Raw genomic sequence first — 16,157 nt, forward strand, 5'->3', positions numbered from 1 at the left:
AGATCGAGCCTCCTGCATGGCTTCCCACTCTGTGGGGAGTCTGCTTGAGATTCTCTCTCCCTCTCCCGCTGCCCCTCCTGCCACATGCATGTTCTCTTTCTCTCAAATAAATAAATAAATCTTGGGGTGCATGGGTGGCTCAGTCATTAAGCATCTGCCTTCAGCTCAGGTCATGATCTCAGGGTCCTGGGATTGAGCCCAACATTGGGCTCCCTGCTCAGCAGAGAGCCTGCTTCTCCCTCTCCCTCTGCTGCGCCCCCTGCTTGTCCTCTCTCTGTCAAATAAATAAATAAATTCTTTAAAAAATATAAATAAACAAATAAATAAATCTTTTAAAAACAAAAAACAATTATCCAGTCAGTGTTCGAATTCTATTGCCTTATAAATATTTTTCTTTGCATTATTTACTCATTTATTTTTACATTTTGGCTTTAATCCGGATCAAAATAAGATCCATACATTTTAACTGGTTGGCATGTCTCTTAAGTCTCTTTTAACTTATAAAGTTCTCTCTTTCTATCTCTCTGGCATGGGTGCAACTTTTTTTTTTTTTAAAGGAAACTGAGTTCTCCACTGTCTGGACAGACAGGAATTTTTCCACAGCTGAGATTTTGCTGTCTGTATCCCCTTGATATTGTTCAAAATTGTATTCCACTGCTTTAACAGGCAGCCTCCCCTTCCCCCTTCCCTCCCCCCTTTTAAACATGGATGAGGTGAAGGAAAGATCTTGAACTGGTACTTGAGGACAATAGTCTATATGGGATTTGTTCTCCCTTTGAAAAGGCAACTGTCTCTGGTGTTGGGTGGTGTTTCACTTTTTTTCCCACAGACTCTGCCAGCATAGCAGGTCACTCTCTTATTTGGCTGGAGGGTTGGAAGGATGGTAGTACATTCCAGAACATAAGCAAAACTGCCGATTCATTTTCCAGAATGTTAAATATAAGTACTCAGACCTTGAGTTTTAAACAATCAACATTTGTCTACACAAAGTGGGCTTTTCTTTGCAATACCATTTGTTTATTTTAAATACCCTGTTCTGACCACTCACCCGCCCCCGCCCCCGCTTGCCATCAAACCAGCCACGGGGTGGGGGCAAGAGGAGAAGAAAAGTTGAAATATTTAGTATATTGCCACATGAGTACATTTAGGTTACTTGATAGAATCTCAACGCAAACAACCTGCAGTGTTGATCCTAAAATGGCAAACAGGCTCCTTCAAACTCCACACCTCTCTTTTTTCTCTACCTTCCCATAGGCCTCCTCAATTTCCAAATGGTTTCATTAAAAAGCAATGGACCAGCATTGTTGAGAAGGAAATGCTGGGCTGTTCCCCAGTTTGGGATGCAGTTCAGATCGATGGTTCACACCATTTAACCATGACCGACAGAACACCGACCTTGAAAAAGTAAGACTGTAGTCTATACACCCTAGATTTCCTATCCCATTATGGACCTATTCTCAATTCAGTTCTATGAAACTCGAGGGAGTTATATTTTTTCTCGCTCTCTCTTTAAGCAAGGTCTGGCCATTGAGAGCTTCACGTGGCAACTGGAAGAGGAGCTTTCCCAGAGTACTTCTTAGAGCCTCTTGTTCTGCCCGCCTCAAAGCATGCTTAACCAAGTTCTCTCCAAGGAGCCCATTCTGGGGGTTTCTGTGCTGCCCCACAGGAGACTGCTCTTTCTCACCACCTTCCTCAATACACAGGCTCTCTCTTCTCTTCTCATTGGGCTGCACTTGAGTTACAGAGTCTTGGTTAGTCAAGGAAAACAATAGCAGCTCAAGGAACATGCCCCCATTGTGTTACTTCTAAAACAAAAGGCATCTCCCAAATTAGAATGCAAGAGAAATGGAAAGAAGTGGATTTCTACCAGGATCTGCCTAGCTCATGGGAAGCTGGCTCTGTGAGGCGTGGGACCTCTACCCCAGCCTGCCATTGTGCTACGGATTCATGACCTCTGTGCTCAAGGCCTCCACTCCAGGCAAAATGCACTAACTCAGTTAGGACAGTGGTGAATGGTGTTTGTGCTCTGGGATTTTAAAAACCCAAGATCAAGTTCTACCTCTGCCATTTATGACCTTTCCTACTTTGGGCAATGTTGCCTTTCAAAGCATCTGCATTCTCACCTATAAATAAGGAAATTGAGATCTGTACTTTGTACAGTTGTTTCCGGGATAAAAATGAGATGGCAAATCCAGCCTTACATCAACAATATGAGATCTGAACTTGCCTCCCTTCCCCCAGGCCCAAGGGATTGTAAAGAAAACTCTTTGTGAGCCAATAAGATGAATTAGTCTGCCATAGCTTTCCCAAGTGTAGCAGAGTTGCAATAAAACAAATAATAGGTTTGTTGAGGGGAGAGGCTGGGGCGCAGAACTATAGGATCAGCACTCCCTGGGTTTATAGGGATTATTAAAACGGGCAATGGTAAGAAGGGACCTTAGAAGCATAAAAACAGGGAGAAAGGCATAGAAAGTGAGGCGGATAAACTTCAAAGGTAATATGTCCTCTGTGTTTGTCATTTAGCCCATGCTGGCTCTGATTTCACCCCTCATGTCTACCTTTCTGGAGACGTTCACAAATACACATGAATGAAAAAGAAACATACACTGGTTGATGTATTGCTGGCGTCTTCATGACAATTTAAGAGAGAGGTTTAAAAGCCTTCGGCTAGTTTCCTAGGCAAATGAATCTTTTCTATAACAAGTGGCAACCTCAGAATCTTCCAGGATGAATTAGAGTATCTCTACCTGGTTTTGTCTGGGAACAAGCTAGCTCTTCCACACGATCCAGCCAAGTATCTTTGAGAATGAGTCATCCCACACTGAGAATACGTGAAGTTGCACCCCTCAGGCAACTACAAGAGAAGGGAATTAACCTAAATTTCTTGTCGTGGAAGTAGAAATATGTTGGAAGCCAGTTTTACTGAAATGGTTGAAATACGCCATTTAGTTTGTGGAGTCTCATTAGAGCTGATGATTGGCTTTATAAAACATACCTACTGAGCCTATAACATATTCTCTACTTTTCCTCATCAGCAAAAAGAAGAACAAAATTGTATGTCTCCTAAGCACTTGATGATTCATACAACAGTATGAAATTGGAATGTTGTAAGGATCCCACTTTTTATTTTTTATTTTATTTTATTTAAATAATTAACAATTATAGTTAATGATATATAATATAATTAATAATAAATAATTACTAATATTATATGCAGTGTAATATTCGTTTCAGGTGTACAATATAGTGATTGCACACTTCCCTACATCCCCCTGTGCTCATCACAAGTGCCCTCCTTAATCCCCATCACCTGTTTCACCCGTTCCCCACCCCACCCCCCTCTGGTAACCATCAGTTTGTCCTCTAGAGTTAGGGTCCTGTTTCTTGGTTTGCCTCTCTCTTTCTCTCTCCTTTTTTCCCTTTGCTCGTTTGTTTTGTTTCTTAAATTCCATGTAGGAGTGAAATCATATGGCATTTGTCTTTCTCTGACTGACTTATTTCACTTAGCATAATGATACCATCCATGCCATTGCAAATAGCAAGATTTTTTCCTTTTTACGGTTGAGTAATATTTCAGTGTGGGGGGGGTGTGGGTGTGTGCCACTTTTTCTTTTTCCATTTTTTCCATTCACCACTTGATGGACACTTGGGCTGTTTCCATAATTTGGCTATTGTAGATAATGCTGCTATAAACATTGGGGTGCATGTACCCCTTTGAATTAGGATTTTTGTATCCTTTGAGTAAATACCTAGTAGTGTATTGCTGGATCAGAAGGTAGTTCTATTTTCAACTTTTTGAGGCACCTCCATACTGTTCTCCAGAGTGGCTGCACCAGTTTGCATTCCCACCAACAGTGCAAGACTGTTCCCCTTTCTCTGCATCCTCGCCAACCCTTGTTGTTTGTGTTGTTGATTTTAGCCATTCTGACAGGTGTGCAGTGATAGCTCATCATGGTTTTAATTTGCATTTCCCTGATGATGAGTGATGTTGAGCATCTTTTCATGTGTCTGTTGGCCTTTGGATGTGTTATTTGGAAAAATGTCTATTCATGTCTTCTGCCCATTTTTTAATTGGATTATTTATTTTGGGAGTGTTGAGTTTGACAAATTCTTTATATATTTTGGATACTAACCCTTTATCAGATATGTCATTTGCGCTTTTTAACTGAGGACTCTCATGTCCATAAATAACTTGTCTGAGGTCAATAGGTTAGCAGATAGCTTAACCAGGAGCCCAGCTGTAGCCCGCCAATTCCAAAGTCCATGCTCTTTTTATTGCAACATGCTGCCTGGCTGTGACAACACATGAACAGCATATGAAAAAGTGCTTCATAGGCACTCCCATTCCTTCTTCACAACTTGTAATGCAGCTTGTCATTTTAGTGACTGGTCCCCACTATAATTTAAGGGCTGGAGATTTTAAGAGCATCCCTGCAAGGGTACAGAGTTAGAGAGGGGCACAGCAGTTTCTGAGAGTAACACACACACACACACACACACTCACACACTTAAACATGCAAACAATAAATAGAACACACAGGATTCAGGATTAAAGTTATATGGGAAAGTAAACTATTTCTGAAAGTTCTATATTGAATGGGGAGACAAGTATTATAGGAGTAAACGACATCTAATAGGTCTAGACTAAAGGGGAGACAGGTACTACAGGTCCTCCCTCCCCAAATAGTAAGTGGAGATAGTTAGAGAACTAGAATTACAGAGGCAGAAGATTGTTTGAGAGGAAGAAATAAAATCTGGAAGGCTTGTTGTATCTATAAGCAGAAAACATCAGCCTGGCCGGCAAATTCCAGCAGAGTGCTTTGCACGTAGTAGGTATTCAACAAATCTTATTCAACTTGGCCATTCAATTAGCAGTCTTAGTTTACCATGCTTACAATTAACTTGGCTGCAGCTGTTGTTCTTTTTTTTAGAATAAAGTTGGCTGACACAAATGTGTATTGCTGTGGTCTAGTTAAGGCAACAAGTAAGAATAGCAGGTGAAGCCTGCTCGTCGGTGTAGGATACTCTGTGCCCTAATTCCCAGGGTGAACTGGAGTGTTTATCAGGAGCCCTGAGCCAGGTCCATCCCAACAGATAGCTTAGGACACACTGAGAAGTGTTCCTTCGGAGTCTGGTACTCATACCACCTAAGTAAGAAATGAATGTGAAAAATAATCTGTAGATCTTCGAAATCTATCTAGGGTTTGTGTTTGGGAATTGATATTCTGGGACAGACTGACCTCCAGAAAGACAAGATTTAGTATGTCTACTCCTTGGGATACCAGTGTTTGTGAACTACTGCTGTCACCCATTTTTTTTTTTTTTTGCAAAATTTATTTCTTAAGGCTAAGAGATGTTTTTCAAGCATGTTCTTCTCTTAAATTAAAAAAAAGTATATAAGGAATCTAATCTATATGTTTGTTTCCTTTACTCATCAAACTGATGCCTGGTTAATGGCAGTTGATAACCGCCTAACTTCCCATTAAAGACAGGAAATTACATTTTTCTTACCGTAGACAAATTGGAACTTTAAGACATTTGAATTTGGTTTGAAATGTGTTTACCTAAAGTTTCAACTTAGGTGTAAACTAAAATAAGCTGTCTCTAAGCCTTCTTTCAATTTCATGCTTGGTTTTCAGAGCTCTTTGACATGCACAATGCACATTTACTGAGAATCAGGAAAGAAAATGTGATACTGAAACCACAAGGAAACAGTCAACTTCGCTTGAGTTCTGTCAATTAACTCCTTAAGACCCTACAAGGCAATTTGAGGACTAGCCGTTCATTCCTGTCGTAAAAACCAGTTGGAACTTTTACCACCACCCAGAGGTCATTGTACTGAACTACAAAAACACGGGGGAAAATGTTTGTTAAAGTGGTTGTAAACTCCTGGGTGTGTAATTTTTCTTTCCATTTCAGTATCCAATTAACATAATATTACATCCTTGGGGGAAATAAATGATCCACAGAAAGTAGGTAGTTTCCAACCCCCCAAATATAAAGTAAGTCAAGGAATGAAGAAGACCAGCTGGAAAAAGAAGTTGTTCTGAGCATATTCCTGATTTGAGTTAAAGTTGTCGCTTTCTGTACCAGCAACAACATTTTGAAGATGTGTGTTCAACACCAGCTCCAAAGAGGTAGCCCTCAATACCATCACCTCACCTCCTGATGGAGGATACTTAGGAGACAAACAGAAATGAGTATGTTGGTATTCAACCTTCTTATGGTTGCTGACTCCTACCATAGCATTCTTTATGTCCTAGAACCTAGACTCCAGGGCCATTCTTGATGTATTTAAGCAAGACCAGAAGGTGAGGCACAAGATGCTAATTTAATAGGTTTCCCAAGATTTTATTTCCTTGAAAAAAAATAACCATTTTTTTAATGTTTAGGGAAGAGATCAAAAACCTCCCATCTGTTGCCTGGGTAGCTCCATTGTAAGCGTCTGCCTTTGGCTCAGGTCATGACCCCAGGGTCCTGGGATCGAGTCCCACATCAGGCTCCCTTCTCAGTGAGAAGCCTGCTTCTCCCTCTCCCACTCCCCTTGCTTGTGTTCCCTCTTTCACTGTGTCTCTGTCAAATAAATAAATAAAATCTTAAAAAAAAAAAAAACACCTCCCATCTGAGACATTTGAGAGAAGGAAAAGGGGAAAAAAGGAATAAGCTTTCTTCTGTGAGCTATTTTAAGAGAATTATGTCATCTCTGATTTAGCCTTTGCCTTTGACTCAGGGTTTCAGTCCATTTTGTATCTGCACAGCCACCAGTCTTAACTGAGATTGCTGGTGACTCTGAAGCTGCCTCAGGTTTACTCTGGGTTCCAGTGGCCTTTCTCTCTGTGGAATACCGGCGAAAATTTGATTCTGAGCCATTGGATACCAAGGCTCTTCCCACAGTCAGATAGACCTTCTTTTTTTTAAAGTTTATTGATCGACTGGTTGATTTTTAGTGATTTTTACACCCAATGTGGGGCTTGAACTCATGACCCTGAGATCAGGAGTTGCACATTCTTCAAACTGAGCCAGCCAGGTGCCCCTAAGATAAACCCTCTGATGGAGGTTCTGGATTTGACTCCTTTCTGCATTTGGGTTTTAGAACCTGTGGCTCATGGAGCAGACCATTTTTTAGGCTGTAGGAGATTTCACCAGTCCATAAGTACTTAATAAATGACCATCAGGGTCCTCTCAGGAGACCAAGGAAGACTCCCCTGTCCATTCTCTCTCTCTCTCTCTCTGTAGCCTACTCCAATTTGTCTGTATCTCCCTGAAAGGAGCTTCCACACATGTCTGCTGCCCCAGCTTTTGCAGCTGCTGCCCAAGGGATGGACCCCTGATTGTCTGGCTCTGATGGCCAATGGGACTTGCATTCATGAGTCCCTCAGGACTGTAGCAAATAAACAAGTAGTTATTAATGGGGACAAGAGGAACTCCCCTCCCCCATGGCTATAAACCTGGACCAATCTCCCAGTTTCTCCCTGGAAGGGTCCTGACTACATACTTCCCTAGCTGCTGTCTATGGGCTTGGATTCCAATAATTCTGCATATAGGGGCTGACTACCATGCTGTCCCTTTAGGTCACTGATGGGTCTTGGCACACCGTCAACATTTGGGAAGTATCTAGAACAAAGAAGGCTGTTTGAACAATCACAATCACACAGGTTCTGAGAGACAACCAAGAGCTCAAACGAGGCTGATTGCCAGGGTTCATCTCCTACACAAAACCAATCTGTCAGGACCAGAAGAGGTGACTATTACACAGAAACCAATGGAGAGTTAAAGTAACAGAGGAATATGTTCCAAACAAAAGAACGTGACAGAACTCCAGAACAGACCTTAATGAACCAGAGATGAGTGATAGCAATTCAAAGTAATAATCATAAAGATGTTCACCAAGATTCAGAGAACAATGCATGGATAATGTGAGATTTTAACAAAGAGATAGGAAATATTAAAATGTACCAAATGTTAAGCAAAATAAGTCAGTCAGAGAAAGACAAATACCACTTACTCACGTGTGGAATTTAAGAAACAAAACAAATGAGCAAAGGAAGAAACAAAGAGAGACAAACCAAGAATGGACTCCTAAGTATAGAGAACAAACTCATGGTTATGAGGGGAGGTTGGTGGAAGGATGAGTGAAATAGGGGATGGGGATTAAGGAGTACACTTATCACGATGAAAAATAAAATGAAATGATTTTTAAAATGTACCAAACAGACATCACAGAGCTGATTTATTAAAAAAATTCAATAAAGAGTTTCAACACCAGACTAGATCAAGCAGAGAAAGGGTCAGTGAACTTGAAGACAGGGCAGTGGAATTCATCTACTCAAAGGAGGGGGGCGGGAAGAGTGAAAACAGCAAAAGGGACTTATGAGATAGCACCAACTGGATTAATATATACATTAATGGGGTTCCAAAGGAGAAGAGAGAAAGAGACAAAGATTATTCAAAGTTATAATAGTTGAAAACTTCCCTAACCTGGGGAAAGAAACATATATCCAGATCCAGGAGGCCCAGAAAAGATTCATAAAATGAATCCTAAGAGACCCACACTAAGACTTAAGACTAAATTGTCAAAAGTTTGTTACTTATATGGGTACCCCCATAAAAATAGCAGATTTTTTGGCAGAAACTTTCCAAGCCAAAAGAGAGTGAGTGGCATGATATATTCAAAGTGCTGAAAGAAAAAAATTGCCAACCAAGAGTACTCTATCCAGCAAAGCTGTCCTTCAAAATTGAAGGAGAGATAGAGTTTTTCAGACAAACAAAATCTAAAGTTTGTCACCATGAGAGCAGCCTGACAAGAAATGTTAAAGGCAGTTCTTCAAGCTGAAACAAAAAGATGCTAATTTTAACAGGAAAATATATAAAAATATAAATCTCATTGGTAAAAGTAAATATATGCTGTATGTCAATTATATCTCAATAAAACTGGGGGGCAAGTAAATATATAATTAAATTCAGAATATTCTAATGTGGTAATGGTGGCAGGTAAATCACTTACAAATCTAGTGCAAGAGTTAAAAGACAAAAGTATTAAAAAATAACTGTAACTACAATAATTTGTTAATAGATAAACCACATGAAAAGATATAAACTGTGATATCAAAGCCATAAAATGGGGGAGGAAGTGTATAGAATTTTTGTATACATCTGAATTCAAGTTATCAGCTTAAAATAGACTGTTATTAATATAAAAAGTTTTATAAAAAATTAAATAAAACAAATGGCCATTAGAGGACCATTACAGTGCCAGCTAGTGGTCCAGCTTCTTGCCCAAAACAGCCTACTACTGTGAGCAGAGAGGAGTGTAGCTCTGCCCATAGACTATGCAGAGAGTGAGAAAGGAGAGGACACGCATACCTCATGGTGTCTTACAGGTGCTGTGTGTGGTATAATGAAATGAGTGCTCCACATTCAATGTCATTTGAGGTCAGTGAGCAAAATTAACAAGTAGACTTTAAGAACCAGTTCTTTTCCCAATTGGATGATTTCAAAATAAACTGCCTACAGATGGTTTTCATTGCATGTAACCAGAAAGTGTGGACTTCTGCCAGGTTTACCCCCTTTCGTGTCTGGGACTGTAGTGGGTTATTGAATGGTCTTCCATGGTTAGATGCTCTCTCCTTTTATAGCAATGCCAGGGGCAGAGTTGACTCTAGGGATCTTAGAGCATTTCATGTTTCCACTCAAGAAAAGTGCCTTCTACCCCATGCACGTCTTTGAAATGCGAGGACAATACAGTCCACTGAGACATTCTGCTAGTAATTAACTGCCTTTGGGGCCCAGAGTACTCAGATGGGAGCTCGGCATCCTTCTTTCATTTACAGGGAAACCGTTCAGACCTCCTTAGATGAAAGCAACAAGAGTTGCCCATGGAAAGAATTAGTATTCTTTAGAAACAAGAACTGAAAGAAACAGTAGATTTGAGGCATCTCTTTCAAATTAATCAAAATGGGAATGGCAGGAAAATGCAGTGGGAGAGATTTGGACGTATTATATGACCACAAGAAACCCTCTTTCAGTTATATCCAGATAACAGGGCGGGGGGAAAGAGAGTATCACATGGATGTCAGAGAATGTCAAGTGAATCTCAGCTGGATAAGAATTACATTGATTGAGTTGGAATCATGTGAGGGTGAGGATGTCTTGAGTCACCCTTCGTGGTTCTAAGCAGAGACTAGGAAAAAAGAGAAAAAGCAGAGTTGTGCAAAGAGAGAGTCTCAGAGATGTCTCCTCAACCATGGAAAAGCCAAGACAAACAATGATGAGTTGGACTGAGGGCAGGCTGTTTGACTCAAAGGAAATTTTGCAATCTATGAGGGAAGCCTGAAAGGGGAAGGTAGGAGACAGTAGGGCCCAAAAGAATCCAATGCCCTGGTGCCAATCTCAAGATGCACAGCTTAACTAGAAAAACCCTTCCATTTTTGGACGCCTGGGTGGCTCAGTTGGTTTAAGCAACTGCCTTCAGCTCAGGTCATGATCCTGAAGTCCCGGGATCGAGTCCCACATCGGGCTCCCTGCTCAGCGGGGAGTCTTCTTCTCCCTCTGACACTCCTCCCTCTCATGCTCTCTGTCTCTCATTCTTGCTCTCCCAAATAAATAAAAAATCTTAAAAAAATTAAATAAAAAATTAAAAAAAGAAAGAAAGAAAAACGCTTCCATTTTTAAAAGGCTATCCAGACTGTGTTTTTCATTAAGAAAGGGGGGCTTTGGTCTAGTGAAGTTGTTCTGTACAGAAGTGCCTGAGAAACTTGGTGGTTTTGTTTTGTTTTGTTCTTTGGTAGATTTGAGGGTATGAGGAAGAAGAAATAAAAACTCTGTAAGAGTACCTTGGACTTTATCACACGAGGAGTTAGTATTTCTCTAGGGTTTCAAATGGAGTGTTTGCTGGATGTATGATGATGGTGATTGGTGGTCAGGATTATTATAACTAATTATTACCGCTGCTGGGATTGGTAGGCAAACACGAAGCATCAGACCCCTGGGCTCTGTGGGAGAACCAGCTCTGAGGAATTTTGTGTTTTATCTTATTCTGTTATAGTACTTCAAACCGCACCATTCCCCACACAACCCTTTAAAACACGCAGTCAGAAATGCTGTTTATTTTTGCAAAAACAAAGACATACATTGTAAAGCGAGAGATGCAGGGACATCCAGAGTGTCATTTGACTGGGGACATTGTCTCATGACTCTGGTCCTGTCACAATCACCACTGGATATAGCTCTCCCAACCCTCCCCCTTCCTGGAGTTATGTGTTCACAAAGATTTCGCTTTCCTGTGGACTTTTATTTTGCTTATTTGCGCCTCTGCTAAGCTCACGTTAGTGAAATGGCCTGGTCTTAAACTTATAGGGGACAGTAATGTCACTGGGTGGGGGAGGGGGGACATGCCTGAATAGACTGCCATCTGTGTCCTTGTGTTCCCTTATCACCGAGAAGACCAGATTCCCTGGTCATTTTTCCCTCTTTTCCAGTATCTTCTAAAAGATCAGCCTCCCGGGACGCCTGGGTGGCTCAGTCGGTTAAGCGTCTGCCTCTTTGGCTCAGCTCATGATCCTGGGGTCCTGGGATTGGAGCCCCACATCGGGCTCCTTGCTCAGCAGGGAGCCTGCTTTCCCTCTGCTTGTGCTCTCTCTCTCTCTCTGACAAATGAATAAATAAAAAAATCTTTAAAAAAAAATAAAATAAAAGATCAGCCTCCCACTTCAGGTCCCACCACAGAAACCAAGAAGAGTTACAAATTCTTTAAGTTGAAAAAATGATTTAGAATGAAATGTTCTCAGCTTGAAGCCTGCCCTATCTTCCCTGTACCCCAGAGTCTGGATGCTTGGCCGGTAATAGAGACCCAAAGTTGCTCTTCTGTCAGAACTTTCTAACAAGTCCTGACCCCCCTCCCCTACCCCTCCCAGGGAGTCCAAGAAATTTCTTAGTACAGTCACTCTCTCCAGCTTCCCATTCTTTTACTCGTTTACAAAAATTGAAATTGAACTGAATTGAGGTGAAATGAATTGAATTGAAATATTTAAAACAATGGCTGATTCATGCTTGGGTAACGTTTATTCATGCAACAAAATCCTGCCATCTTGAAGCTCACGGTCAAATAAATGTCTTTCAGAAAAGATGTGTGAAGGTACAGTGGGGATGGAGAAAGCATTTGGAAATCCAAGGAATATAATGATAATGCCCAAACTTGCCAAATAAGAATGACAGGGTCAACCTTATCCTAACAATAGAGAAGAAACCATAATGGGACTAACGAAAAAAAAATTACATCTTAAATTCAGCAACTTGAAATTTTTTTTCATTTTATTTCCTGAGGCTTATGTGTCGGCCCAACTAAAGGCTTTCAGAAAAGAGCTACATCAAAGGGATCTTGGAGAAATGCTTGACAATAAGAAGGCTTTGAAAGCAAAGCATGTATTGCAGAGTAGGCTGTTCATTCAGGTTTGGGGTTGAATCATTTCCAGACACGCAGACCATCTGAGTTCATAAAACAAAAGCTTGAGCTCCAGCAGGACGGACTTGGAGCAGATGTCACTCCTCAGTCCAGAACATCAACTCGCTAGGAAATAAACAAGGTTGGAGGGCCAACTCCTGGCTTTCCAAGGACAGGCCTTTGGTAGTCAGAGGTCTGGGGTAGGAAACTGGGCACTCTAGCCAAAAGGAGAAAGTATGCTGTGACCTCTCGCCGCAGAGGTATAAGCTACTCCTCTGACTTCAACCGGCCAGCTTGATTCGGGGCCTTCGGCACCATGTATTGAATCCTGGCACCATTGCAAAGCCCAAAGAAACAAGTGCTCATTTGGTGCAGATGACAGAAAGATCAGATGGGAGACCTGCTCTGATACTCTGCTGACTCTCCAGTAGAATTTCTGCCGCAGGTAAAACAAAAATTCTTTCCTTTTGCTTGGTGGAAGCAATGTCAGTTTCTGTGAATCTGAAATAGTTGCATATTCTGGAGAGGGGGAAAAGTGTCCCTGCACTAATAATCTTAGTGGAATATCTGGAAACTCAAGGACCAGGGACAAATTAAGCTGGAAAGGTCTAGGGCATTTAGTTGGGTATGGGAATTACTTTGGCTCTCTGTATTAACTGGGAACTATAGTTAATGCACTGCCCTCTAGCTAATCTAAGAACATTCAGACCCTATAAATAAACTCAATAAATATTTGATGAATGAATGAATGAATGGTGGCCTTTGTTTGGTAGAAACTGGCCAATATTAAACGTGCTCAGGGGGTGTTTTGAGCCATTCCCTTCTTTAAGCTTCAACAATCCTAAAATGAACTTGTCTTCAAGTTTTGCTTGAAGGACCAGTGAAATGAGCCTAAAAGCACTAGGTCTAGCTCAGTCACAAACTGAATAATAGGCTCAGCTACAATTACCTGTTGGTCATAGTTTGGCAGTAAACATGGTTGGGCTCTTCTGAGAAATGGATAGTTTCATGACCAGACACCTGGGGTCAAGAACCAGAAGGAAGCTGTGTTCCTTCTGCTCAGCAAAACAGAGATGCCCTGCTTTCGCCTGAAACGATGTGGTTCTTCTCGCCTTTACTCTTGCTATCCCAAACACTTGAAGTGCCCTCACCTCCAATCTCTGCCTATTGAAACCCGACTCATGCTTCACTGGCCAGCTTATTCAGAAGCAGCTTCCTTCATGGGTTCTTTCCAGCCTGAAGAGGTGCCTTTTTTGGAGCCTTTGTGGTGCCTTTGTATCTCAGGATACTTAGATTTTTCTCTGCACTGATGTTAGTAAGCTTGCCTTATCCATCCTACTAGACTGTAGGCTCCTAGAGAAAAAAATTGCAGATGTATGTGTGTGTGCATATATCTTATTAATTTGTATATTATTATTATAACTATTTGAATCTCCCTTGCCTGCTATAGTCTCAGGAACACAATGGATGTCAAGTTGCCAAAGAACCTTAATTCAATAAACTAAGCACCTATGTCTGGCACAGGGAAAGACTCAGCCATACAAGGGCCAGTCAACTTTCCTCTAAGGATGTAATTTTTGGACCTTACTCACGTAATCAAGATACCAGCAATCTCTTGGGGCACCTGAATGGCACAGTGAGTTAAGCATCTGACTCTTGACTTCAATTGGTCAGGCTCTGTGCTCAGCAGGGAGTCTGCTTAAGACTCTCTCTGTGCTCATCCCCCCATGCTCTCTTGCTCTCTAAAATAAATAAATCTTGAAAGAAAGAAAGAAGAAAGAAAGAAAGAAAGAAAGAAAGAAAGAAAGAAAGAAAGAAAGAAAGAAAGAAAAAAAGTCACCAGTCTCCCCGTCCTCTGCTGCCCAGGGACCCGATAAACTTGTCTAAACCCTAATTCTATGGCTTGAGATAATCCAAAACTCTCCTCATAATTTCTGCAAATTCTTGCACCTCATTTCCTGCACTTCTTGGCCTCAGTGTTCTCACCCCTAGACCTGCTTCTTCTGGGTGCATCAATTTGCCAAGCTGCCTCTTCTCCAGTTTCGATGGGAAGTTCAACAGCAGCAAGCACCTCTGACTCTTTTGTAGACATTATTCATATTGCAGCACAAGGGAGTTCTGGCAAGTTTGGGCTCCTCTACCACCCTGTCTCCCCCCATCACCATTCTGGAGTCATAAATCCATCCATCCTCCCTTGCCCTATACAGGCAACTGCCCACGCCGGATCCTGTGGGGGTCTCACCTACAACCTCAAAGGGCTTCTTAAAGTATTTCTTCTATACCTATACAGTGTTCTTGCAAAAAGAATTCCAGGGGTGTTTTCCCCATTAGTTACCCGACAATATGTATTGGACCATCATATAAAGAAACTGTGTGGGGTCTTCTGGTTTTCCATATGCCTAGAACCAGACTAAGCTATATTGCTTTTCTAGCTTTTCCCCTCCAGTCTTTGTTGTTTCCAATTCTTAGCTCCTAATTCTTATTTTATTCATTCATTTATCTGAGATGCATTTATCGAGAACCTACGATGGACCAAGTTTTATTTTACGAAAACAAGTAAGAAGGATCCCTTGTCTCTGGCAGCCTGATTAAAATTGAGCTGGACTTACCTGTTTGCTCACCTGGTCCAAGGGAAAGAGTTCTAGGTGTCTCCTCTTACCTGAAGAGATAACTGCCCCTTACTACAGTCTTGGAGAGAATCGCTTCTCGGCCTTTTGGCTAAGATCAAGTGTACAATCTTGGAGACCCGGTGACCAAGTTCCAAATTCCTATGCTTTTGCAAGTCGAGCCTTCAGTGTCTTGTTTAGTAGAAGAAATATTCAGTTAGCTTAACACTAACTGAGTATTAGCCATGAGGAAATGGCTGAAACCCAAAATAACTAGTTGAAAGGTAAAGAAAAAGGCTAATTTATTCAATCCTTTCAGAACAGATGAAAATACTCTGAAAATTGCCTTCCTTTCATGACCTTTGAAGTGTTCCTATTACGACCAAATATTTCTCTTCCTTGAATATAAATACTTTCCTTTAAATATCCTTAAAATGTTTGGTCAACATCCAGAGCTAAAATACTATGTACCTTCAATAGTTATCAAAGAAGGAGTCAAATACTTTGAAATGCTTGTAATATTTTTTATTGAAGTATAGTTGACATACAATATTATATTTGTTTCAGGTATGCAACATAACGATTGGATGGTTATATGCATTACAAAATGATCACCATGATAAGTCTAGTTACCATCTGTTACCACACTAAATTGTTACAGTATTATATACAGTATTTATTGATTATATTCCTCATGCTGTATGTTACATCCCTGTAACTGATTTATTTTATATATTTTATATATATATTTTATATATTTATTTTATAACTGGAAGTTAGTAGCTCTTTCGCATCCATCCCCCAACCCTTCCCCTCTGGCAAGAACCTGTAATATTTTTAAACCACGGTATCAAGATCAAGCTTTCTTTCTGACTTCCTGCACTGTAAAAAGAAGAAAACAGGCTTATGTTAAAAATAGAGTCCTGGCTTTGTGAGGGAAAGAATACAAGAGAATTAGTAGTTAAGTATTTTCTTTGTGCCAAGTGCCAGTGGTAGGCACTTTATGGACAATCTCATTTGGGAAATCCCCTCAAAGTCGCTCTTGTTGTATTATTGTCCCCACTTTCGAGATAAGGAGACTGAGATGCACAGTGAGTTCGATCCAAATTTCG

General features: G+C 40.9%; 1 pseudogene; it reads left to right on the plus strand.

Moving 5' to 3' along the window:
• Positions 1–15,137: 15,137 nt before the first annotated feature.
• On the plus strand, positions 15,138–15,292 carry LOC112838416 (U2 spliceosomal RNA; annotated as a pseudogene).
• The last annotated feature ends 865 nt before the right edge of the window (positions 15,293–16,157 follow it).

This window comes from Callorhinus ursinus, unplaced genomic scaffold (genome assembly GCF_003265705.2).
Source record: "Callorhinus ursinus isolate GAN/ISIS: 27379988/994484 unplaced genomic scaffold, GSC_fseal_2.0 scaffold26, whole genome shotgun sequence".
Classification (NCBI taxonomy): domain Eukaryota; kingdom Metazoa; phylum Chordata; class Mammalia; order Carnivora; family Otariidae; genus Callorhinus; species Callorhinus ursinus.